Below are 27,980 nucleotides of genomic sequence, written 5' to 3' on the forward strand. Positions count from 1 at the left end.
GTTAGCAGAAGTCCCTTGAGGCCGAGTAGGGAGTGGGAGAAAAATTGTCCTTTCCACGATGGTCCTGGCAGAAGATCAGGTCCTGCTACACTGGTGCGAAGAACGGACAAGGAGACATTAATGACTTATAATTTGAATAACACGCATCGTGTAGGAATATTGAGACACGTAGCTGAATGAGGGCTGTGCTCCACTTGGGGGTAAACCCGAGGGGAGAATCAGGAGTCGGAGATAATTTTGTTTTTTTCAAGTGAAAAATATTTTATGTAGACCGTGAGCTTTTTACTGATTTGAAATTGGTCCTCAGAATCAGCGTGTTGGGAAGGAAGAAGAGGGTGGGAGGGAGGGAGGAGATGGCAGAGAGAGAGAGGGAGGAAGAGAGAGAGAGAAAGAGTGAGAGAAGGGAAGGGAGAGGGAGAGAGAGAGAGAAAAGAAAGAGAGAGAGAGAGAAGGAAAGAAGAAGGAAAGAAGGAAAGAAAGAAAGAGAAAAAAGAGAAAAAAGAGAAGGAAGGAATGAGAAAGAAGTAAGCAAACAAGCAAGGAAGGAAGGAAGGAAAGGAAAGAAAGGAAAGAAGGAAAGAAAGAAAGAAAGAAGTAAAAAGGAAAGAGAAGAGAGGAACGAAGGAGAAGAAAGGAAGAAAGATGAAGGTAAGGAAAGAAAAAGAAAGAGGGAGATAGAAAGGAAGGGAAGGGAAGGAGGAAGGAAGGAAGGAAGGAAGGAGATGGCGGAGAGAAAGGGAGGAACAGAGAGAGAGAAAGAGTGAGAGAAGGGGAGGGGAGGGAGAGAGAGAGAAAAGAAAGAGAAGGAAAGAAAGAAAGAAAAGAGAGAGAGGAAGGGAAGGAAAGGGAGGGAGGGAGGAGATGGCGGAGAGAGAAGGAGGAAGAGAGAGGGAGAAAGAGTGAGAGAAGGGGAGGGAAGGGAGAGAGAGAAAAAAAGAAAGAGAGAGAGAAGGAAGGAAAGAAAGAAAGAGAAAGAAAGAAAGAAGGAAAGAGAGACAGAGAGAGAAAAGAGAAGGAAGGAATGAGAAAGAAGTGAACAAGCAAGCAAGGAAGGAGAAGAAAGGAAGGAAGAAAGAAAAGAAGAAAGAAAGAGAGAGAAAGAAAGAAAGAAAGGAAGGAAGAAAGGAAGAAAGAAAGAAAGAAAGAAAGAAAGAAAGAAAGAGAGAGAGAGAGAGAGAGAGAGAAAGAAAGAAAAAATCTAACTGTCAGTGATTTCTAGCAAGTTCTGCCCCACTGTGTTTTTATGGGACGGCTACTATTACTGGCACATTCCTTTCTGATTTCTTTTCTTCCTTTCTCTGTGTGTATGTCCCTCTCTCCCTCCCTCCCTCCCTCCCTCCCTCCTCCCTCTCTGTTTATTAGCAAAGGGTTGTATTTTGATTTCTCTGCCTCGCACTATTTCATCTCCTCTAGCGTTTGGGGAGGGTTTTTTCCAGCCCCAAAGGTGGTCTAAAATTATTGCAAATAAACAAATCCATAAACATTACAAGTATATATGCACAATGCATCAAATTCTGGAACGACCGAAATCCCATACCTGTAAATCTCACACTACATTTTATGACTCGCTAATTTAATAATTAGGAGAACAATTAGACGAAATTACTTTTTCCAGTATGTTAAAAAAAAACAACCCTGCTGATCGCTAATACCAGATCTGGGAATATGTGCTCCTCTTCCTTACCAAGGTGAAAATAAATATACATTTTCGGGGTCATAAAAGACAACTTCCCTAGCTAAGCTCCCCAAAGTCGAACTTTATACCTGGAGGGGAAGATAAAAGAATTGTCAAAAGCTGAGTAATAGAATGCAAGATTTCCCTTGAACGTTGTACAGATCAGAATGGAAGTTTGGGGGCATGTTAAGAACTTAATTCTTATTGTAGCCTTAATGCGGGGTATGTAACATTATCCAATCAATTTTCTCCCAACCATTCAGAACCCTTCCACATTTCATCGTATTCAAGCTGTTAACATGCCACCCCATCTGGTAAACTTACAATAATTTCGTGGTTTTTTTTCCAGAATTATTTATGACATCTCAATATTTTTTTTTCCCCATTGTACGCTGAGAATTTAGAATTTAGAATAGAGCCGGAAGGGACCTTGGAGGTCTTCTAGTCCAGCCCCTTGCTCAAGAAGAGAGACCCTATGCCATTTCAGACACGTGGCTGTCCAGTCTCTTCTTAAACACCTCCAGTGATGAAGCACCCACAACTTCTGAAGGCAAGCCCTTCTACTGCTTCAATCAATCAATCAATCAATCAATCAATCAATCAATCAATCAATCAGAATAGAGCTGGAAGGGACATTGGAGGTCTTCTAGTCCAGCTCCCTGCTCAAGCAGGAGACCCTACACCATTTCATTCCAATCTTTTCTTAAAAACCTCCAGGGATGAAGCACCCACGACTTCTGGTGGCAAGCTGTTCCACTGGTTAATTGCCCTCACTGTTAGGAAGTTTCTCCTTCATTCCAGATTGCTTCTCTCTTTGATTAGTTTCCATCCATTGTTTCTTGTCCTGCCTTCTGGGGCTTTGGAGAATAGTTTGACCCCCCCTCCTCTTTGTGGCAGCCCCTCAAATATTGGAAGACTGCTATCATGTCACCCCTAGTAATTCTTCTTTTCTCTAGACTAGCCAAACCCAAATCCTGCAATCGTTCTTCATACGTTTTAGTCTCCAGCCCTTTAATCATCTTAGTTGCTCCTCAAAAGTCTCAACATCTTTTTTATAGCGTGGTGACCAAAACTGTTTGCAGAATTTAATAATTTAATTTAATTTAATTTAATTTAATTTAATTTAATTTAATTTAATTTAATTTAATTTAATTTAATTTAATTTAATTTAATTTAATTTAATTTAATTATTTTATTTTTTTATTTTTTTTTATTTTATTTTTTTTTAATTTAATTTAATTTAGCTATTGCAAATGATAATAATGAATAATAATATAAATAAATAAATAATAATATAAATGATAAATAAGGGACGTGGTGGCTTAGTGGCTAAGATGCTGAGCTTTTCCATTGAAAGGTCAGCAGTTCAGCGGTTCAAATCCCCAGTGCCGTGTAACGGGGTGAGCTCCCGTTACTTGTCCCAGTTTAGCAGTTAGAAAGCAGGTAAAAAATGCAAGTAGAAAAATAGGGACCACCTTGATGGGAAGGTAACAGCTTTCTGTGAACCTTTGGCATTGAGTCATGCCGGCCACATGACCACGGAGACGTCTTCGGACAGCGCTGGCTCTTCGGCTTTGAAACAGAGATGAGCACCGCCCCCTAGAGTTGGGAACGACTAGCACGGGGGAACCTTTACCTTTACCTTATTGAAGGTAGGAACTTCAACTGCATCCTTAACCTCAGGTTTCTAAGGTGGGAAGGACAGGTACCAAGTTTTCTGCTAATTGGACAAAGAAGAAGGCGGATTTGCTTAAGAGTTCAGGTCTCATCCCTAGAAAATTGATCCCTCCTGACCCGCCAGATCTCAGAATAGGCACACCGGTCCCTATGATGTCAATTATCTTTGGTCAAAGATCTCAAGAGACCAATTTACCACTTTCTCCCTTCCCTGGTTCACACCTATCCGAACTAGGCACCTCAACACAACACAAGGGGACAATTAGTCACACGGGTAGCAACTCAAGGAAATTGAGTAGAACTAAGGAAACAGAAATGAGAAGAGCAAAGCAGACCATCTTTGAGATAAGAAAAAGAAAGAATGGAGAGGGGGATTCACAAACGAATTAATTTTTTTGTCCTGGTGAAATTGTCCAGAAGTCATGGTCCCATGTGGCTTCTCATCTTTGGTTGGCCATCCAGGCTACATCAAGGTGCCTATTATGGATGTCAAGAAAGAAGAGAATGTCATTTGCTCGGGATGATAAATGTGTGCATTGAGACACATCTATAGAGGAAAAACTGCTTGGTGCTTTTGGGTTTCTGAGCTTAAACTGTGTATATCAAACAGCATTGTTGGGCTACACCAGGGGTACACCTGCGGCTCCGGAGCTGCATGTGGCTCTTTCACCCCTCTGCTGCGGCTCCCTATCACTCAAAATATGCGTCGCAACTGCCAATGTGCGACACCCGCCGGTACACGATTTATTGAGCTTTTCAACCTCCAGTAGGCCAACCATGGATAAATCCAAGAAAAGAAAAAGTTTCAGAAGAAAACAGAATGCTTAATTCAATTACATATGCTAGTTTTGTGGCCGCTCAAAAAATAGTCAGGCATGGAAAGGTTTTTGTGGCTCCCGGTGTTTTTTTTTCTGTGGGAAACGGATCCAAATGGCTCTTTGAGTGTTTAAGGTTGCAGACCTCTGGGCTACACGATATACACCAAATCTAGAAACACTTTTTTAAAAAATGGAAAATTGAAGAGATCCCCATGGATGAGAATGTCATTAAGAAAATATTAGTATCTGGCTGGATGGAGTCACTGAAGCAGTGGGCGTGAGCTTAAATGGACTCCGGAGGATGGTAGAGAACAGGAAGGCCTGGAGGAACGTTGTCCATGGGGTCGCGATGGGTCGGACATGACTTCGCAACTACTAACAACACCAACAGAATGTGCAGAAATGAATAGATTAAGACTTGCAATTAAAGAAAAGGAAGATTCTGATTATTATAGTATATGGGAGTTATTCTATCAATGGTTAGAGAACAAATATGAAAACTAGAAAGAAAAGCAGAGAAGTGAAGCTAAGCAGAGGATTGTTATAATAGTAGGTATGTAAGGTATTAGTAAGGGATGCGATGGCTCAGTGGCCAAGATGCTGAGCTTGTCGATCGAAAAGTCAGCAGTTCAGCGGTTCGAATCCCTAGCGCCGCGTAACGGGGTGAGCTCCCGTGACTTGTCCCAGCTTCTGCCAACCTAGCAGTTCGAAAGCACATAAAAAAGAAATGCAAGTAGAAAAATAGGGACCACATTTGGTGGGAAGGTAACAGCGTTCCGTGCGCCGTTGGCATTGAGTCATGCCGGCCACATGACCACGGAGATGCCTTCTGACAGCGCTGGCTCTTCGGCTTTGAAACAGAGATGAGCACCGCCCCCTAGAGTCAGGAACGACTAGCACATATGTGCGAGGGGAACCTTTACCTTTTAAGGTATTAGTATTAAGTTAAGAATAGACAAAATATTAAATATGGCTGTAAATCTTAATTGTTATTGCACAAAATATTTGTACCCAGACGACACACTGTTTAATGAAAGATGAAATGTTTGTATTAAAATAAAATAAAATAAAATATTTAAAGAAATGCTTTGCTTTCTATGCTACCTGTCACTAAGCAGCTTCCTGATTTTTTGGATTATGGAGAAAAGATTGGATTATAAACAGAGGCCAGAAATACGATAGGCCCACGTGTAAAACTCTTGTCAAAGACTAAGTAGGAGTATTTCCTAGTCTTTGGCTTAATTAATCACCTTTTAATTGAGAAAAATGGGATCTACTTCAACAATGCCAGTTGTTAAGAATGCCAGCAGGAAGGATATAAATTCACATTGATCTTCTGGAATTTGGGTTGACAGATAGGAAGTTCCAAAATATGAGCTAATTTGGGGGTGAGGGGGAATCCCGATTTCCAGGATTCCCAAAACCCAACAACATACCCAGCTTTCTTTCCAAAACTCTTTTTGTCATCCACAACCTACCTTCCCTTCTCCCTCCCTCCTTCTCCCCTTCCCATCCTTTCTTCCATCCCTCCTCCTTCCTTCCTTCCTTCCTTCCTTCCTTCCTTCCTTCCTTCCTTCTTCCTTCCTTCTTTCCTTCCTCCCTCCCTCTCTCTCTCCCTCCCTCATCCCCCCTTCTTATCCCTCTCCTTCCATCCCCCTCCCTTCTTTCCTCCCTTCCTCCCTTTCTCCTTTCCCTCCCTCTCTCCCTTCTTTCCTTCCTTCCTTTCCCCCTCCCTCCCTCCCTCCCTCCCTCCCTCCCTCCCTTCTCTTCCTCCCTTGCTCCCTCTCCTTTCCTTCCTTCCTCCTTTCTCCCTCCCTCCCTCCCTCCCTTCCTTCCCTCCCTCCCAAACTCCCTCCCTCTCTCCCTCCTTCCAGGGGTGAAATCCAGTAGGTTCTGACAGGTTCTGGAGAACCGGTAGTGGAAATTTTGAATAGTTCAGAGAACCGGCAAATACCACATCTGGCTGGCCCCAGAGTGGGGAGGGAATGGAGATTTTGCAGTATCCTTCCTTTGCCACACCCATCAAGCCACACCCATAGAACCAGTAGTAAAAAAAATTGGATTTCACCACTGCCTCCTTCATTCTCCCTTCCTTTCCCCCTCCCTCCTTCCCTCCCTTCCTCCCTCTTTTCCTCCCTCCCTCCCTCCCTCCCTCCTTCCTCCCTCCCTCCCTCCCTTCCTTCCTTCCCTGAATCCTCTCTTAATATTCTCCACTACTCTCCTCCGTCTGTTTGTTTCCATCTGTGCTTGACGAAGCACTTTTCCTTCCACAGAATGAATGAATAAAATAATAAAATATTTAAAAGCTGGTTATGGGCAGGAGCTACTCTGTCTCCCACGGAGCCTCCGTTCGAATCAGCGCTTCTAATTTTTACCTCGTTTCTCCCGCTAGACTGTATTTTGAGATTTTTGGCCAGATAGCTGGACTTCACAAGGTACAGTTCCACGCATGGTTAAAAATGCTCCAATTGTTTCGGGAGATAATCTTCTGCGAAGGAAAATTTTGCTGTTTCTTCCTTTCCCTCTTATGTGAATATAGCTTCATATCTCCCACCGTGAAGTCTGCCCTTGCTTAGCATTAAACAATAGGAGGATTTAATTTTAAAAAGAAGAAGAAGAAGAAGGGAAAGGAAAGAGGCTATTTCTACCAACACACATTTTGGTTTAATCAAATCTGATCTCTCGTGAATCATTTAGAACTTGTCTCACCACCCCCACTGCCCCCCCCGGAAATGTGGAAGCCTCTCCCCAAATAGTCATAAAAATATATATTTCAGACTCTTTGAATGCCATGTGGAAATTTTCCATCCATTCATAATTTAGACAGTGGCAGCTGGTAGGTGGAACAGAGGTGCACGATTGGCACCAGCCATCAAATCTCTTGGCATCTGCTTCTATCTAGGTCTGAAGATTTTAAGACTTGTTTTCAGTATCAAATAAAAAAAAAAAGTACAGTAGTGTCCAAAATTGTGGAAACCTTTTGGGGAAAGTGTATTTTTGCGGTTTGATGGCTAATAACACCACTTTTCTTTTGGAGTTTCAAGATAATCCTATTCCACTGCTGGAATGGCCTGGGAATAGCCCAGATCTTAACCCAATTGCAATTCTATGGAGCCGACTAAAGAAACCTGCTAGTCAGAAGCGACCCAGCAATAAAACCCAGTTAATAGAATCCATCTTTCAATCTTGGTTTCACATTATAACAACCGCAGAACTAAAAGACTTGGTTCACTCCATGGGAAGATGTTGTAAGGCCGTCATTCATGCTAAAGGTTACCCAACTAGGTATTAACTGACATGGTGATTATTTTTGAATATCTTGTTTTTTCTACAGTGATCATTTTTGAATATCTCGTTTTTTCTACAGTGATCATTTTTATATATCTCGTTTTTTCAACGTGTTTCCCTTTTCTTCTTTATACCGTAACTGCTATTCTTTTTTATTTTTTTAATTTGATTTATATGCTGCCCTTCTCCGGAGACTCAGGGCGGCTTACAATGTGTTAAGCAATAGCCTTCATACTTTTGTATATTTTATACAAAGTCAGCTTATTGCCCCCACAAACTGGGTCCTCATTTCACCTACCTTAGAAAGGATGGAAGGCTGAGTCAACCTTGAGCCTTGGAGAGATTACCGCCTACTACCATCAACAACCTCCCACCGACCAGTACGCTCCCACAGAGAGGGGCTCCTCCAGGTGCCGTCGGCCAAACAATGTCGACTGTCGGCCCCTAGGGGGAGAGCCTTCTCTGTGGGGGCACCGACGATCTGGAATGAGCTCCCCCCAGAGATACGGAGGATTCCGGATCTGCGCACCTTCCGCCGTGAGTTGAAGACGCTTTTATTTCATCAAGCTGGCCTCGCCTAAATCTTCTCCCTTTTAAGTGTAAATTCTAAATTTTTAATGGATTTTAAAATATGGGTATTTTAAATTATGGGTATTAATTCAGCCAAATTTATTTAATTCATTTTATTCGATTTTAAATTTTGTATATCTATGTGTTTTATTTCATGGCTGTGCACCGCCCTGAGTCCTTCGGGAGTAGGGCGGTATAGAAATTCAATAATAAATAAATAAATAAAATAAATTCGAACCAGCAGAAATTGCAGGCAGCTGCTATTCTAATAGCAAATCCTTCATAAAAGCTATTGCAGTACATTCTTGATTAAATTCTCTTTCCATTGACATATAATTTTATGGTAGTACTCCCCCCCCCAAAAAAAGTGCATCATTAGCTACTTTTAGAAAATACACTTTTCCCAAAAGGTTTCCACAATTTTGGCCACTACCGTAAGTTCTCTCAAAAATAATAAATAAATAGCAGACAGGATCGTTTGGGAATCTCAATGGCCGTCAAACAGCAAAGAGGACGGTTGGGTGATCTCTTCCAGATCATCTGAAAGGAAAAAAAATAAGCTGGATGGAATACGTCACAGCCATCAACCTGAAATTTCCTACGGAATACTGCCCCATATATCCTTGATATTTGTACGAGCTGAATGCTCCATCAAGGCAAGAGATACTAAGGCAAGGTGAAAGTGCAGAGAAGAGCAACTAAGATGATTAAAGGCCCCAGAGACAAAAACATATGAAGAACGGTTGCAGGAAAGAAGGACTAGGGGTGACCCGATAGCAGTCTTCCAGTATTTGAGGGGCTGCCACAAAGAAGACGTGGGACCAGAAGGCAAGACAAGAAACAATGGATGGAAACTGATCAAGGAGAGAAGCAACCTGGAATTGAGGAGAAACTTCCTAACAGTGAGGACAATTAACCAGTGGAACAGCTTGCCACCAGAAGTTATGGTTGCTCCATCACTGGAGGTTTTTAAGAAGAGACTGGACAACTACTTGTCTGAAATGGTATAGGGTTTCCTGCTAGAGCAGGAGGCTGGACTAGAAGACTTCCAAGATCTTTTCTAGCTCTGTTCTGATACAAAACTGGAGAACCTTGACATGACACCAAAGAGATACAGTTCAAAAAGATGATTGCACTCAGGGTTTGGTGGACCTAAAATGAAGCTTGATCATTTTTTTTTTTAAAGAAATAGTATCACGTAATCAAGGACCTGAAAGTAGATCTGGAAGATCTCTGGATCTAAGCATTTGGAGGACCACTAGATGTCACCAAAGCACTAGAGTTTTCTGGATCTCTTTGCTGCCGTTTAGAGGTCATCGGGATTTTTTCAATCCAGATTTGGTAGCTTGGGCTGGGCGAGAAATGTAATAACTCCCTTGCTCAATTGCTTCCAAGTCTAGGCAGGCAACCATAAAATTGACTTTTCTTAAATATCTGCAGTGAAAGACAACCCAACATCTCTGTAATAAGGTGCAGATATCACTATAAGGCCTGGTGGGAACATGGACATTAACCATGGTTTTTGGCTTGGTGCATGTTTTAAACATCCAACCGGAGTTGGTTCATTAAATCAGAGTGAGACAAACTTTTGGGGAACCCAGTTTACGTCTCCTTAATTTTCTTTCTTCCCAAGCTAAATATCTCCACTTCTTTCACCATTTCTCAGGAGACCCTTCTCGGTCAGTGTATGTTGTGGCTCACCAGTGGCCAGCAGAATTGGCAGCAGATTCGGACAGTGAGGAGGTTGGGGAGGAACGTGGGCCAGTCCTGGAGTCTAGGGAAGGCTTGGATGAGGGCTCTGCGTCGGAGGCAGAGAGGGGGCCAAGGCCATCTGGTAGTTCTTTGCTGCCTCCGGAGTCTCCAGAGTCTGACATCAGCAAGGCAGAAGAACAGCGGGAGCCTGTTCCCAGTGTGTGCATGCACAGAGCTGCCAGACGACAAGAACAATTAAGAAAACAGGGTCGACTTGGGAGTAAGGCTTGGAGACGACTGGCCCCTCCCATGAGACATAAAAGAGGAGCGAACGGGACATGAGCTTTTGCAGGAAGCAATTAGTTCATATGGTCAGTAAAAGCTCTGGAAAAGCTCTGTTTGACTCTGTGCTAAGTTTGGCCTTGCCCTGCGTCTGGCAATTAGCTCTCTGGCATCGTTCCAAGGGAGATAAGGTGGGTGTTTATAAACATTCCCCTGAAAGACTGCTTGTGAAGCCTTTCGGACTGCGAATGGCAATAATTCACAGCCGTATGAATAAAAGAAGTTTGCCGGGACTAAGATTGTGCTGTATCCTTTCTAAGGTCAGAACAGTGTCAGACCTGGAAGCCATCTTCTCCATTCGGCCTTCAGACCTGCCACATTTACTACTGTGGGAGACTGGGATGGGGGATTGTATGACATCTGGATTGTCTTCTTCTAAGAAAAAAAAAATGTCCACTTTCTCAGGTGCCTCGGCCGACCAGCATTTCCACGGATATTTCATTAGCTCGTTTTGGTGCTGAGACTAATTCGCTAATGATCCCTTAACATTTAATAAACACAGCCCAGGAGTTTTATAACGTGTTAACTGGGCGAATAAGGGTAATTAAGTACAAAAAATGATAAATAATTAAGGACTAATTACAGGATATTGGTAATTTCATTTTACAGCAGAGCACTCTCGGTTATGTTTGCTCTGCTGATCAGGTCACGAAGAGACACCTCCATGGCAACATTTTCATCACTGTTGGCTGAGTAGAAAATTTAGTTCCTTGATCCTTTACGGGGGGGAGAACTCAAACGGAAAATTCTATTGTCTATTGTACAGGTATGGGACATGGTGGCTCAGTGGCTAAGATGCTGAGCTTGTTGATCGAAAGGTCGGCAGTTCAGCAGTTCAAATCCCTAGTACCGCGTAATGGGATGAGCTCCCGTGACTTGTCCCAGCTTCTGCCAACCTAGCCGTTAAAAAAATGCAAGTAGAAAAATAGGGACCACCTTTGGTGGGAAGGGAACAGCGTTCCGTGCGCCGTTGGCATTGAGTCATGCCAGCCATGACCATGGAGATGTCTTCGGACAGCGCTGGCTCTTCGGCTTTGAAACGGAGATGAGCACCGCCCCCTAGAGTCAGGAACGACTAGCACATATGTTCGAGGGGAACCTTTACCTTTTTGTTGTCCAGGTCCTCTTCAAAGAAGGATAGGATTGAGACTATTGTTGAATGGAATGGGGTGGGGGAATGTTCATTTCTTGATATGGTTAAAACATATGAAGAACAGTTGCCAAACCCAATTCCTTATTCTTTAAGAATAAGTAATGTTCTTCAAGAAATGGGAGAAATCTAATGGAAGGGAGGGGGGGGTTGAAGGTGGGGAGAAAGATAATGAATTCATATCCTTCTTCTAATAGCCTACTGTCTCCAAACTGTCTGGCTGGTTCAACTTAGAGGAAATGCATGCCTCCACACAACCTCTTGGCCCTTGTGGTTAGCATCTATTTTTCCCACCATCAGTTCTCCTCCACTCTATTTTTCTCTGCTGGGCAGCCCTCCCTACTTTACCCTGCACAGTTCCGATGGTGTTCAAGACTCCATCTTTGGTCTTCTGCCAAGATCTCTTGGCTGCCAGAGGAGCTGGATTGCTGGAGAGCATTTCTGGGCCTACACATGAGCTGAGCCAGAGGCTTGCCAGATGGAGAAGATGACAGTGGAGCTCACTAGAAGAAGACAGTGGAGCTCATTAGAAGAATGCTTGTTGGAGACTCTTTCTGGGTCTACACATCAGTTGAGCCAGAAGTTTCTCAGATGGAGAAGATGACAGTGGAGCTCACTAGAAGAAGACAATGGTGCTCATTAGAAGCACCATTGCTTGTTGGACAACGTTTCTGAGCTTACACATGAGTTGAGCCAGACGCTTGTTAGAGAAGCTGACACTGGAGCTCATTAGAAGAATGCTGGTTGGAAAACATTTCTGGACCTACACATGAGTTGAGCCAGAGGCTTGTCAGATGGAGAAGATGACAGTGGAGCTCACTAGAAGAGGACAGTGGAGCTCACTAGAAGAATGCTTGTTGGAGACTCTTTCTGGGGCTACACATCAGTTGAGCCAGAGGCTTGTCAGATGGAGAAGATGACAGGAGAGCTCACTAGAAGAGGACAGTGGAGCTCATTAGAAGAATGCTTGTTGGAGAACATTTCTGGACCTACACATGAGTTGAGCCAGAGGCTTGCCAGATGAGGAAGAAGACAGTGGAGCTCAGTAGAAGAATGCTTGTTGGAGAACATTTCTGAGCTTACACATGAGTTGAGCCAGACGCTTGTCAGATGGAGAAGATGACAGTGGAGCTCACTAGAAGAATGCTTGTTGGAGACCCTTTCTGGGGCTACACATCAGTTGAGCCAGGGGCTTGTCAGATGGAGAAGATGACACTGGAGCTCTCTAGAAACTCTGGAAAAGACTTCTGAAAAGAGGAAAGCCTTCATTTAATGCTTCTGTGCCTTAATTGTGCATGGAACATTAAATTTCGGCATGGTTGAACCCTATATGTGGGTTCTTGTAATATATGTGTTTCTCCTTATTCTACCACTCTGTGTTTCCATCAGTCTGTTCCAGGGACATGTCTCCTATCAACTTTCTTGTCCTTAGGTTTAATATATGCATTTGCCCCAGGGGTGGGCTTCAAAAATTTTAGCAAGGGGTTCTATGCACAGTTGCTGGGTAGGCATGGCCATGGTGGGCGTGGCCTAGTTGGCCTCCTGCACTACGGTTGGGTGCACTACCTCCTGCATTTTTGCCCTCCCCGGGCTCCGGAGGCTTTCCTCGAGCCTCCAGGAGGGTGAAAATGGCCTCCCCAGGCTCCGAAGGCCCTTCCTGAACTTCTGGTAAGCCTGTTTTTCACCCTCCCCAAGCCTCCATGTGCATCCTGCACTTACCTGCATCCAAAACAGGCCACATGGGGACTCCTGGGAGGGGCGGGGTGGGCGGGGCCAGCCAGGAATGGGATTTGGGGGGTTCTCCGAACTGCACAGAATCTTAGCTAGGTTCTTCTGAACCCCTATAACCCCCAGCAGCCCACCCCTTAATTTCCCCCATATTTTCTCTGGTGGCTTCCCTGGCCAAACACTTGATTGGCTTCCAACCATCCTCTGAATGCTTCCTAGGGTTGTCACATCTTTCTTGAACAAGTTTACTAGCTGGTTGAAATTTACTGAAATGCCTGGAATTCTCTTTGGGGTTGCCTGCCAGAACATCAGCATATATTTTTTTTGACGCATTTGTCATTCTTATTCTCTTATTTCACCCAAGGTCTGTTTTCAAGCAGAAAATGGTGGATTTGGAGACCATGATGTCCTTCTGCAAGAACCTAGGAGAATCCTGCTCTTAGGGGCCTTTTGTTTCCCAGAAAGACAGAGCACACGTGTTATATGACATCCTAGCTCTGGAATCTTTCTAAAACAAACCAGATTCACTCAAAAAAACCAAGAAATTCACGCTCTCCGAGAATAAAACAAAACAAAAGTCAAATTCTCGACATTTGTTCATCCTGGAAGATCTCCTCCATCCACTGTATGGGAGAATAAAGGGATTGCAGAAAGTCCTCGATTTACGACCATAATCGAGCCCCAAATTTTGGTTGCTAAGCAAAAACATTTGTCAAGGGATGACTCAGGAGTAAGGCCTGGAGATGATTGGCCCCTCCCATAAGGCTTAAAAGAGGAGCAAAGGCACGTGGGCACTTTGCAGGAAAGCAACATTGTTAGTTCGGTTCCCAGTTGGTATCTCTGTTTGATTCTGGAATCCGTGTGGCTTTGCCAAGTAGATCTTTGACAGAGTGTCAAGGGAGATAAAAGTTGGTGATTATCCCGAAGGACTTCTCCCAAAGGACTTTTTGCAACTAATTGGGACTCAGCTGTGAATGAACGTAATTCACAGCTGTTGCAATAAAAGAGGTTTTTGGGACTACTCATGTGTTGTAATGACTCAGGAAGCCTAGGTCACAACACCGTTGGTAAGCGAAGCACTGCAGTTGTTAAGTGAGTCACAAGCTTGCTCAGTGAATCTGGCTTCGCCGTGGGCTTTGGTCATCAGAAGGTCGCAAAAGGGGATCACGGGACCCTGGGAAACTACAACCATCATAAATACGAGTCAGTTGAATTTTGATCATGTCACCATGGGGATGCTGCACAGGTTCTAAGTGTGAAAAGCAGTTATAAGTCACTTTCTTCGGTGCCGTTGTAACTTCCAATGGTTGCTACATAAAATGTTGTAAATTGTGGATAATCTGTATTGAAGTTCTGTCTCTTTCCTCTAGGGGATTTGACTCTTGTCTGCCCCCTAGCGTCTGATGAAAAAATTGCATTGATATTGCTAAATAAATATGCCCATTTTGGCTGGGGTAAATTTCACACAGACACACACCAGTTCTTAATTGCATCATGTCCCATTGTGCAGCTCATGGCTTAGCCAATAAAGGACCAATGCATCTTTTCCTGGATTGGTCAGCGTACATTTTTTTTCAGGCCTCGACGTAGCCCGTCCGAGTCATTACGGGTTGCTCTTTTTGCTGGAAGAGAACAAGAGAGCGGGGCGGGCAGGCTGGCCCATTAAAGAGAGACTCTGAGGTCTCCATGAAATCATTAGCTGGGTATTGTGTCTGCCTGGCAGCTGCTTTGAATCTGATTTAGCTCTAAAAATATCCTCTTGTTGGAGTGATTATTTTTCAATGCTCTGCATAAGACACACAGCTATGCAACCTGAGCTCATTTTTTTTTTCTCCAGGGGATTGCAAGCAACAAACCATCGTTTGGCTGAGATTGGAGAATCCCCCTCCTCCTCCTTACAGAGGTGGCCTTTAGTAACAGGAAAAACCAACGTGGTGCCATACATTTATGGCAGGGGTTGGGCTGCTGGGGGTTTGTAGGGGTTCGGGAGAACCTCTAGCTGAGATTCTATGCTGTTCGGAGAACCCGCAAAACCCGCTATGAGCTATGCCAGTGATGGCTAACCTTTTTGTCATCGCGTGCCAGGAAGGGGGGGGCGGGGGAGGTTTGCAAGCATGCATGTGCCCACACCCATAATTCTATGCACCCCGTCCTGCGCATGCATGCATGAACTCCCTCTCCCCCCCCCACTCCTGGCACACAATGGCCTGATAGGCCTGTTTTTCTTTCTCACCTGGCTCCAGATCCTCTCTATGCATCTGGGGAGGGCAAAAACAGCCTTCCCCACCCTCTCGGAGGCCCGAAACGGCCCATTTCCCAACTTCCAGTTGGACAGGAAGTGACATTTTTTGTTGTCCCCAGCCTCCAGAGACTCCTAGAAAGGCTGAGCTGGTGTGCCAGGTGACATGGCCCCGTGTGCCACCTGTGGCACGCATGCCATAGGTTCGCCATCACGGAGCTACGCAGTGCAGGACCACCCAAGACAGACAGGTCATAGCAGAGAGCTCTGACAAAACATGATCCACTGGAGAAGGAAATGGCAACCCACTTCAGTATCTTTGCAATGAAAACCCCATGGATAGTACCAAAAGACAAGTGCATATAGTCAAGGCAATGGTTTTCCCAGTTGCAATGTATGGTTGTGAAAGTTGGGCCATGAGGAAGGCTGAGCACCAAAGAATGGAGGCCTTGGAATGATGATGCTGGAGAAGACTCCTGAGAGTCCCTTGGACTGCAAGGCGATCCAACCAGTCAGTCTTAGAGGAGATCAACCCTGACTGCTCTTTAGAAGGCCAGATCCTGAAGATGAAACTCAAATGCTTTGGCCACCTAATGAGAAGGAAGGACTCCCTGGAGAAGAGTCTAATGCTGGGAACGATGGAGGGCAAAAGAAGAAGGGGACGGCAGAGAACGAGGTGGCTGGAGGGAGTCACTGAAGCAGTCGGCCATGATCTTAAATGGACTCCAGAGGATGGTAGAGGACAGGAAGGCCTGGAGGAACGTTGTCCATGGGGTCGCAATGGGTCGGACACGACTTTGCAACTAACAACAAAGGGTTTCCTGCTTGAACAGGGGTTTGGACTAGAAGACCTCCAAGGTCCTTTCCAACTCTGTTATTCTCAGTTTAAACTCAAGTAAACTTCAGCTGTAGAATAGGGGAGATCTTGTTCAAATATTCTCAGGACAAATGGTTTTGGGATAGCCACAATCGTGGAAACCAAGGAAGAAGAATTTGCATATGAAAAGAAGGCATTAAAATATGAGCCTTATATTCATATAACATGCTTAACCCTGTCAGCTGTTAAGGCAATTGAATCTATTTTCCTGTATCTACTTGCATATTTGTCTTAGTTTTATACTTTTGATATGGTCAAATCAAGGGTGAAATCCAGCAGGTTCTTACAGGTTCTGGAGAACCGGTAGTGGAAATTTTCAGTTGTTCGGAGAACCAGCAAATACCACCTCTGGCTGGCCCCAGGAGTGGGGAGGGAATAGGGATATTGCAGTATCCTTCCCCTGGAGTGGGGTGGGAATGGAGATTTTGCAGTATCCTTCCCCTGCCACTCCCACCAAGCCATGCCCACAGAACCGGTAGTAAAAAAATTTGGATTTCACCACTGGGTCAAATGATTCTCTTCTCTTCTCTTCTCTTCTCTTCTCTTCTCTTCTCTTCTCTTCTCTTCTCTTCTCTTCTCTTCTCTTCTCTCTCTTCTCTTCTCTTCTACTCCACTCCACTCCACTCCATATTCTATTCTATTCTATTCTATTCTATTCTATTCTATTCTATTCTATTCTATTCTATTCTATTCTATTCCATTCCATTCCATTCCATTCCATTCCATTCCATTCCATTATTTCCTCTGTATTCCACCTTTCATTCTATTCCATCTAATCTAGTCTAGTGTAGTCTAATTAAATCAAATCTATTCCAGTTTATATTCCAGCTTTTGTTCTATTTCATTCCATTCCATTCCTCATTTTCAATCAAATTATGGCTTAGCTTTATGATAAATCGTCGGTTAAAAAAAAAAAATAATAATCCAAGAAATCACTGCCTTTCTTATCCCACAAGGCAATTGGAAAAATAACATGAGTTTAAAACCCGAAAACAAATACTTTTCTTGAAGGAAGGATATATGCTAAAAAAGATGATCGAAAAAGGAAGCAAGTGTAACACATTATGTGAATTAATCACGCTCCTTGTTTGTTCTGAAATCTATCAATTTCAAATCCAAGGTTGCACCAAAGCATCTATTTATAAAATGGCAACTAACTCAAAGAGGAAATGTTTGTCCAAGAAGATGGAAAATACATCCATCCAAAATACACAAAACTCATTTTGGGACAGGGAGAGAGAGAGAAAAAAAAACCCACCTCATTTACAGACAGCTGAAATGTATTCTTAGCTGGCTGGAACAGAAGATTCAGATAAAATGCATCTGGTGGAATATTACTGCATTGATTTTGTAAAGGGATACATTTTAGTGGGTGAAAAAAAAGAGTATGTTTTTTTAGGGTGTACACTTGGATACCTGTATCAGATACAAATATGAGAAGATTGTATCGTATGCATGGGCTATATCTAGTCTAGTGAAAAGAAGGACTAGGGGAGACATGATAGCAATGTCCCAATATTTGAGGGACGGCCACAAAGAAGAGGGAAGGTCAACTTATTTTCTAAAGCACCAGAAGACAGGACAGGAAGCAATGGATGGAAACTAGATTAGACCAGGTTAACAGAGTTGGAAAGGACTTTCGAGGTCTTCTAGTCCAACCCCCTGCTTAAGGCAGGAAACCTTACACCACTTCAGACAAATGGTTATCCAACATCTTCTTAAAAACTTCCAGTGTTGGAGCATTCACAACTTCTGGAGGCAAGTCGTTCCTCTGATTAATTGTTCTCACGGTCAGGACATTTCTCCTTAGTTCTAGATTGCTTCTCTCCTTGATTAGTTTCCACCCATTGCTTCTTGTCCTACTCTCAGGTGCTTTGGAGAACAGGTTGACTCCCTCTTCTTTGGGGCAGCCCCTGAGATGTTGGAAGACTGCTATCATGTCTCCCCTGGTCCTTCTTTTCATCAAACTAGACATACCCAGTTCCTGCAACCGTTCTATATATGTTTTAGCCTCCAGTCCCCTAATTATCTTTATTGCTCTTCTCTTCACTCTTTCTAGAGTCTCAACATCTTTTTTTACATCGTGGGGACCAAAACTGGATGCCGTATTCCAAGTGTGGCCTTACCAAGGCAGGAGACAAGCAACCTAGAACTAGAACCTAGAACTAAGGAGAAATTTCCTAACAATGAGAACAATTAGCCAGTGGAACGATTTGCCTCCAGAAGATGTGGATGCTCCATCACTGGAGATTTATAAGAAGAGAATGGACAGTCACTTGTCTGAAATGCTTGAGCTGGGGGTTGGACTAGAAGACCTCCAGGTTCCCTTTCGACTCTGTTATTCTGTTACTGTGTTAACCTCCACTGCCGTTTGAATGCCCATAAATATGACTAGCTCTCTTCTTAATTAATCAGACGAGTCCTTTGGCTCTCTTTGATGACAAGGCAATATGTTCGCCCTTTTCTTCTGATCCTGTTGTCAAGTTACTATGAGAATAATTTTTTCCCTTTTTCTTTTTTTTTTTTTTTTGCAACAACATACTCGACGTACAAAGTCATTACAAACAGTTGCCCAGCTATGAAATTAGATATTGATTAATATTGTACCTACCCAGCTATGTTGTTGACGACACTTTTTATATTTCACCAGGATGCACAGATCCAAAAAATGCGCGCGTACACAAGACCGGAATGTAGAATGATCAGCTACGATCCCAATTCAATTTGTTGTGGATTGAATGTATTCCCTTGCTCCGTAGGGTAAGGCTACTGCAAACCACGGTAGACACATTTTTAAAGAACAGCTCCATGATGAAGGGGCAGGTGGGGGCCATATTTGATCTATGATGCCCACTGTGATCCTTCCAGAATTATTAGAGTTTGTTGACAATGATTCACAACTTGGTGATGTCTCTCTATCACACGTGACATGGGACTTCTCTTGGAAAGAGTCCAAGTTATTGCAGAGTCCAATCTGGGATCAGAAGTTTTGTCTTCCAAGCTTTAGGACTCCTGCTGGAGTCCATCTTCGGGGAACTTCTCTCTAGCAGTGTGTGTGCTGTTGTGTGTGCGGTATTTATATGGTGCCTGGTTGTGTGTGGCTTTTTAGGTGTTCAAGTCGTTGGCTGTTGTTTGCTTGTGCTGCCCATATCTCGCCTTCTAAGTACTTGATAAAAGGTAAAGGCTCCCCTGGCACATACGTGCTAGTCGTTCCCGACTCTAGGGGGCGGTGCTCATCTCCGTTTCAAAGCCGAAGAGCCAGCGCTGTCCGAAGACGTCTCCGTGACCACGTGGCCAGCATGACTCAACGCCAAAGGCGCACGGAACGCTGTTACCTTCCCACCAAAGGTGGTCCCTATTTTTTCTACTTGCATTTTTTACGTGCTTTCAAACTGCTAGGTTGGCAGAAGCTGGGACAAGTCACGGGAGCTCGCCCCCATTACGCGGCACTAGGGATTCGAACCACTGAACTGCCGACCTTTCAATCGGCAAGCTCGGCGTCTTAGCCACTGAGCCACCACGTCCCTTGATACTTGATAGTCTGCTGGTAAATCAGCACTCCTGTTGACTGACGAGGCACCTTTTCCCCCAGGTTTCAATTACTTCCCTGGCTGTTTTTGTCCTTGCTCGACCAACAATCTTGGTAGCTGAGAAATTGAATGGGTGCCCTGGTTCATTGCAGTGTGAGGCTACATTTTCAGTCATTGCACACTGAAAGATTTATACTGATTGCCTGTTGCTTTGGTTTTCAGAAGCTTGTTCTTCTGGTATGAAACGGGAGATCTTTTTTGCTGCATTGCTCTAGTCCTCATGGAATACTCTTGCCTTGGGAGTAGCGTTTGATTCTCCCTTTCTCGCGATTGGAACCATGCATCTCTTTTGCCAGTCTTTTAATTGCTAATTAAACTCACTTTAATTAGATGCTAATAATTAATAAATGCTGAAATGAATTGTAATGATTGTTTTTTCAACTTGCCGGTTCTGTTTGGTTCTATTTTTGTCAGCGGCGCTGAGATTTCGCTTGAGTCGACAAATAACCCACAAAGCAAAGATCTCAACGTTAGCTAAACATTTAGAAGAAAATTCCTAGCTATGAGAGAAACACACAGACATACTCATCACAATGTTCTTTTGGAGCAAGCGACAATAAGCAGTGCTGAAAAGGATTAAAATTAAGGATTTTCTCCATGGTGTCCTAGCCCCGACTTGTTTATAACAGATTACAGATTAACAGAGCTGGAAGGGGCCTTGGAGGTCATCTAGTCCAACCCCCCACCCACCCAAGCAGGAGACCCTACACCATTTTTGACAGATGGCAGTCCAGTCTCTTCTTGAAAGCTTCCAGCGATGAAGCTCCTACAACTTCTGAAGGCAACTTCAGGACAACCTATACTTTCAGGGCCAAGTTGGATGTTATGCTAAAAAATATGAGAATGCCAAAAAAAATATTTCGGGACGAAAGTTTTTCCATGGTTCCCAAATTTCCTGATCTGGAAAAAGAGCAGTTTTTAAACCTCTCCAAAGACCATTTTTGAATGTTGGGAGTTTGGAGCCCGCTTTCTGAATGGGCATGGGGGAGACCCAACCCACCAACCCCTATAAGGAGAAATTTTCTGACAGTGAGAGGACAATCCACCAGTGGAATAGAAGTTGCCTTTGGAAGTTGTGGGAGCTTCATCCCTGGAAGCCTTCAAGAAGAGACTGGACTGCCCTCTGTCAGAAATGGTGTAGGGCCTCTTGTGTCAAGTTTCCGAAAGATGCCCTAATTAATTCATGAGCCATGATCCAAACTTCAAAGGAAATATAGTCATTTATTAGGAGCAACATTCCAGCAATACTCGGATGCAGTTAGGACTGATCCTACGTAGATTTACGTTCCCCTATGACCCCGTCTCTCCCCTCCTTTCTGGCCATGTCATAAATCACATTCTCCAATTAACCACTTTGACTGGCTGTGAAACCTAACACCCTCCTTCTGATTGCGGTCAGGAAGAATGTATGGAATTCACTTCAGTTCTCCCTCCCTCCTGCTCATGGCAACTGGAAAGCTTCGCAAGTTGACATCCTGCTTGGGAGAGGGGGGGTTGGACTAGATGACCTACAAGGTCCCTTCCAACTCTATTCTGATTGATTGATTCAACCAAGAAATAAGGAGAAATTTTCTGACAAGGAGAACAATCCACCCGTGGAAGAGAAGTTGCCTTTGGAAGTTGTGGGAGCATCATCCCAAGCAATTAATGGAGGGATTTCTGTAGTTTTTGTCAGTCTACTAATTTATCCCAATTAACTCCAAATAACATTTAAATCCAGCTAAATGGTTTAAAAGAAAAGAAAAGAAAAGAAAAGAAAGAAGCTGAAAGCTTTTTGCCTCCGGGGCCTTGTTACGTTTGTCATTTCTCATTTTCTTCCTTAATATATATATATATATATATATATATGTTTTCTCAGGTTTTCGCAGGTGTTTGTATGTAGGTCTTTGGTTATTCGGGTCTTCTCCCACGTAAAATTGGAAGTGTCTTGGCGACGTTTCGACGAAGTCTCATTCGTCATCTTCAGGCTGGTGTTCTCGGCTTCGTGCTTCCAGGAGCAATGAAGACCCGAATAACCAAAGACATATATATATATATATATATATATATGGCTCTGAATCAAAGCTGGTGGGCAGTGATGTGTTTTTGAAACAATCTCTTCAGTAGATCTTACCAGTTCGACATTACACGGGATATGAACAGATTAACAGAGTTGGAAGGGACCTTGTAGGTCATCTAGTCCAACCTTCTCACCCAACCCCTTCACCCAATGAACTTTGATCATTCAAAGTTACAATGGCACTGAAAAAAATTGACCTACGACTGTCTTTCACACTCACGATTGTATTCACACTTTATATTGTATGTGTTTTATCTTGGCTGCTCACCGCCCTGAGTCCTTCGGGAGTAGGGAGTAGGTATATAAATCTAAATAAACTGAAACTGAAACTTACGACTTGCAGCATTCCCCATAGTCATGTGATCAAAATTCGGAGGCTCGGCAACTGGCATGTACTTATGACTGTTGCAGTGTCCTGGGATCACATGATCCCTTTTTGCGACCTTCCGAGAAGCAACGTCAGCAGGGAAGACAGATAACAGCGGTGTTACTCACTGAACAATGGCATTTAACAACAGTGGCAAGGAAGGTCCTAAAATGGGACAAAATTCACTTCATGACTGTCTCGTTTAGCAACAGAAATATCGGGGGTCAATTGTGGCCGTAAGTAGGAGGACCTGTACTTGAGAGAGGCGTGAAAACTTGAGGCTTCATAGCTGACACATCAATGAGAAAAATTCAATCCAGATATTCAGTTAGAAGGCAATTTGATTGATTCTCCTGCTCCAATTCACTTTCCGAATCAAAGCGTTCGTTTGGATTAAAAATATCAACCCAACTGTTCTGGATCAATCTGATTTCTTTTCTATGCGCCCCGCCCCTACGCATGCATGCACGACCTCCCCCCTCCCCATGATCCCCACACTCCTGGCACATGATGGCCCGGTAGGCCCATTTTTCTCTCACACCTTGCTCCAGAGCCTTTCTAGGAGTCTGGGGAGGGCGAAAACAGCCTCCCCTCCCCTCCCCTCCGGAGGGTGAAAACAGCCTATTTGCCAACTTCCAGCCCCACTGGAAGTTGGCAAATGGGCTGTTTCTGACCTCGGGAGGACCTCCGGTGGGTAGGGAAGGCCGTTTTCACCCTCCCCAGACTCCTAGAAAGGCTCTGGAGGCTGGGGACAGCAAAAAACGGGCCTTCCCCCTCCCCCCCAAGGCCCTCCGGAGGCAGGAAACAGCCTGTTTCCCTACTTTTAGTGGGCCCAGAAGGCCCGAAAATTACCTGGCCGGCGCGTGCATGCACGCTGGAGCTGAGCTCGTGTGCCTACTGATATGGCTACGTGTGCCACCTGTGGATCTTCCAATACTTGAGGTGCTGCCACAAAGAAGAGGGAGTCAAGCTCTCCTCCAAAGCACCTGAAGGCAGGACAAGGAGCTATGGATGGAAACTAACCCAGGAGAGAAGCAACCTAGAACTAAGTGGAAATTTCCTGATAGTGAGAAGAATTATTCAGGGGAACAACTTGCCACCAGACGTTGTGGGTGCTCCAATACTGGAGGTTTTTAAGAAGAGATTGGGCAGCCATTTGTTTGAAATAGTCTAGGGCCTGTGATGGTGAACCTAGGGCACACATGCCAGAGGTGACACAGAGGGCCCTCTCTGCTGGCATGCGCGCCATCGCCCCAGGTCAGATCTCCCTGGCGTTTCTTTTGTGAGCTTCTGTTTCCCTGCAAACGATGAAACAGAAGCTCATGAAAGAAAAAGATCTTATTCTTGCCGCACTGCCAGTGTTGAGATGCCCCGTCTTCTGTCGGCCAGCTGGTATTTGGGTCTCTGCTGCAGATGTGCATGCATGTCCACGTATGAGCCTGTTCATGCATGTCCACACATGTGCACACCCACCTCTTACTCTGTTTCCCCCAAAATAAGACATCCCCTGATAATAAGCCCAATCGGGCTTCGGAGCGCATGGCAATAAGGCCAAACGCTTATTTGAGGGTTCGAAAAAATATAAGACAGGGTCTTATTTTCGGGGAAACATGGTAGTTTGGGCCTGTGCGCTCATGCAGTTTGGGCACTCGGTGTCTAAAAGGTTCCCCATTACTGGTATAGGGCTCCCTGCCTGAGCAGGGAGGGGTTGGACTAGAGGATGTCCAAAGTCCCTTCCAATTCTGTTCTTCTGCTTGCTCTTCTTTCCTTCCCTTTCAGCTTCTTTCTTCAAAACTAGAGGCTTCCAAACATCTAGTCAGGCTGAAAATTGGCAAATGGAAGGAAGAAAGAATGGCTGCAAGGCACAATAACCAACTTCAATGATCACTAAGAGAAAGAAAAAAAAAATGGAAGGAATTCTCAAGCCACCTGAAAACAGACTAGCAAAACGGAAGGCCTTTTTTCAAAAATACGTCTGGTAGATCAGAAGCAGGGGTGGGATCCAGCCGGTTTGGACTGGTTCGTGTGAACCGGATGCGAACTGGTAGTTGCCAGGACTGGCTGGCCCCGCCCCGCCCATCCCTCCCCTCCCAGGAGTCTCCATGCAGCCCATTTTGGATGCGAGGTAAGTGCAGGATCCATGCGTAGGCTCTGGGAGGACGAAAAACGGGCCTCCCAGAAGTCTGAAAACGGGTCCGTTTCCAGCCTCTGGAGGCTCAAGAAAAGCCTCCGGAGCCTGGGGAGGGTGAAAAATGGGCCTCACGGAAGTTCTGGAAGTCTAGAAATAGGCCTGTTTCTGGTCTCCAGAGGGCCTCCGGAGCCTGGGGGAGGTTGTTTTCACCCTCCTGGAGGCTCGAGGAAAGGCTCTGAAGCTTGCCCCCCCCGGCCGTGATTCAGGAGGCCAGGTAGGCCATGCCCACCATGGCCACGCCCACACAGCAACTGGGCACAGAACCAGTTGCTAAAATGTTTGAATCTCACTCCTGATTTCAGAAGGCAAATTCCGACACTGTAAACGGATGGGAATTATATTTAATTAACTTCCGAAAATCTCAGCAATTTGATGCTTCTGTTATCTACGGCGTTGGGTTAAAGAAAACCGCAAATCATAGTTTATCAATGCCACAATTAGAGTCTCAGTGTTCAGTGGGAGTTTTCGCTTGAATTTTAATTGCCAGTGAAGAGGGAGGGGGTGTTTTCAGTTCTTTTTAGGGCATTATATATATTTATATTTGTCATTTGACTTTTCTGCGCGTTAAAGAAAAGAAGTCAGGCAAAAGTGTTATTATTCTGAAACAAAAATGCTGTTTTTTTTTTCTTCTTCTTTAAGCTGCTTTTCTTTCTTTCTTTCTTTCTTTCTTTTTTAAACAGGTTTTTTCCCCCACTCAATTGAAAGTAAATTTAATATGTCACAATTCCACCTACACAGCAACTCTGCCAGAAGCAAAGATATATTTAATGTTTTTTTTTTTTTTTTAAGCACGGAGAATATTTGGGTATGTATACACACTCAGATATTACTTCAGACATACCGGTAGAGAGATTGACCTCTGCTACAAATATATATATATATATATTTTCTGCTAAAAGCTAACATTTCTACCAAATTGCATGCCAGCTGCAATCTCATTAACTGCATTTGCACAGCATTAATTTTAACTTTGCTTCCATGTGTGTGTGTATGCATTTGGCTCGGTGTGTTTGCATAGCCTCAATCCGTTTAGAGAATGTACAATTTTGTACATTCAGTGGTGAAATCCAAATTTTTTTAACTATCGGTTCTGTGGGCATGGCTTGGTGGGTGTGGTGTGGCTTGGTGGATGTGGCAGGGGAAGGATACTGCAAAATCTCCATTCCCTCCCCGCTCCAGGGGAAGAATACTTCAAAATCCCCATTCCCTCCCCACTCCTGGCGGAAGGATATTGCAAAATCTCCATTCTCTCCCCACTCCAGGGGAAGGATACTGCAAAATCCCCATTCCCTCCCCATTCCAGGGGGAGGATACTGCAAAATCCCAATTCCCACCCCATTCTAGGGGGAGGATACTGCAAAATCCCCATTCCCACCCCACTCCAGGGGGAGGATACTGCAAAATCCCCATTCCCCCCCAACTCCTGAGGGAAAGATATTGCAAAATCTCCATTCCCACCCCATTCTGGGGCCAGCCAGAGGTGGTATTTGCCGGTTCTCTGAACTGCTCAAAATTTTCGCTACCGGTTCTCCAGAACCTATCGGAACTTACTGGATTTTACCCCTGGGTACAAATCTCAAATATCGGTTGATTTAGGAATCAGGTTTAGAAACATGGGCATGGGAACGTAGCCAAGTTGCATGGCATAGTACGGGTTTTTTAAAAAATCTGCAATAACATTGATATTAAGCATGAAAGAAGGGGGGGAGAAATTATTATTTTTTTTTTTCTGATTCGTCGGCAAACGCTTGCAAACATTTTCAAGCGAAAGGAGAAGGAAAAAAAAATGCCTTCCCAACCTGAATTTCCTGCTAATGTAACCAGAGACTTTAAATACGATTGAGTTAATCTGGGAGGAAAAAATAGAAAATACTGCGACAATAAAAAGCTGTAAGATGGATACAAATGAGAGCTACGGCTCCCTTCTGCATTTTAAATTCTAAGGATAACTCCGCAAAGTTTCATTACTGGTGTATAATTGTGTTATAGAACGCTAAATCAGCCAGCTACACTTAACCAGCAATAACGTTACGATAGCTCAGATATTCATTTTAATTAAAACATAGCCTCAAACTATATCCGCGTTGCAAGAGGCCAAATTGAAAAAAAAAAAAAGGCTTTTCTTGCTTCTTTTCTTTTCTTTTTTTTTAAAAAAAGAATAATCTAAGCTCAAATAAAACAAATCTTTGACAATCTAGCATTAGTATCAATTTTTTTTCCCTTCCCTTCGGGTGTGACTCTGGGCAGTCATGTATCCGGTGTTAAAAAATGGAACAAATGAGAAGTGAACGAGGTCCCTGGTGGAAGAGGGATTCTGACAAAGCACCCGTTGCGCTTAGTGTACCAAAACTAATCATGGGAAATTTAGACATAAAGAGAAACATCATGTTTTATTGTTTTGTAGGCTGGTGAACATTTGCTCAGGGTTCCGCGAGGGGGGATGGCGTCGGCGGTTTAGCGCACAGAGACTGATCTTTTACGCCTGGGCTAGGCAGAGATGAAAAGGAGGCTTGTTGGTTCTCCAAACTCTGGAGGCTGTGAAGGAGAGGCCGGAGGTCTCCCCTCTAGAGAACGCTGAATTTGGCCTCCCTGCCAATGAAAGATGGCAGACAATTGGGCGAGAAGGGAGTGGTGGTCCTGCCAAGCTATCTATGCGACGTTGGGATTCTGAGCTGGACAAAAAAAGAAAAACTAAAAGACAACTATCGTGTGGGCTTGGAAAGAAGTGGTGTCATATTGTCATGGTCTTATTTTATTTGTCCATCCATCCATCCATCCATCCATCCACATGTCCACCCATCCACCCACCCACCCATCTGTCCATCAGTCCATCCATCCATCCATCCATCCATCCATCCATCCATCCATCCACTCATCCATATGTCCACCCATCCACCTGTCCATCAGTCTGTCAGTTTACCTGTCTATCCATCCATCAATCCATCTGTCTACCTGTCCACCCACCCACACATCCATCCATCCACATGATCACTCACCCATGCATCTGTCCATCAGTCCATCCATCCATCCATACATACATCCATACATACATCCATACATACATATGTCCACCCATCCACCTATCAGTCTGTCAGTTTACCTGTCCATCCATCCATCCATCCATCCATCCATCCATCCATCTACATGACGATCTGTCCATCTATCCATCAACCCATCTGTCTACCTGTCCACCCACCCACACATCCATCCATCCATCAACATGTCCACCCACCCACCCGTCCATCCAACTGTCCACTAGTCCATCCATCCATTCATCTGTCTACCTATCCACCCACCCATCCATCCATCCACATGTCCACCCACCCATCCACCTGTCCATCAGTCCATCCATCCATCCATCCATATGCCCACCCATCCACCTGTCCATCAGTCTGTCCATCCATCCATCCATCCATCTACATGTCCATCTGTCCATCAGTCCATCCATCCACATGTCCACCCACCCACCCACCCATCTGTCCATCAGTCCATACATACATATGCCCATCCATCTACCTGTCCATCAGTCTGTCAGTTTACCTGTCCATCCATCCATCCATCCATCCATCTACATGTCCATCTGTCCATCAGCCCATCCATCCACCTGTCCATCAGTCTGTCAGTTTATCTGTCCATCCATCCATCCATCCATCATCTGACTGCCCATCCGCCTATTCATCCATCTGTCTGTCCATCTCTCTATCCATCCACTTGCCC

General features: G+C 44.3%; 1 long non-coding RNA gene and 1 pseudogene across 1 annotated transcript in view; one reads left to right on the forward strand and one right to left on the reverse strand.

Moving 5' to 3' along the window:
• Positions 1–27,980, reverse strand: part of LOC132712645 (uncharacterized) — a 105,800-nt gene that overhangs the window by 65,127 nt on the left and 12,693 nt on the right. The gene's annotated exons all lie outside the window — the stretch shown is intronic.
• Positions 59–27,922, forward strand: LOC148111794 (uncharacterized; annotated as a pseudogene).

The sequence above is a fragment of the Pantherophis guttatus genome, chromosome 16, assembly GCF_059756535.1.
Source record: "Pantherophis guttatus breed Tessera chromosome 16, ASM5975653v1, whole genome shotgun sequence".
Classification (NCBI taxonomy): Eukaryota; Metazoa; Chordata; class Lepidosauria; order Squamata; family Colubridae; genus Pantherophis; species Pantherophis guttatus.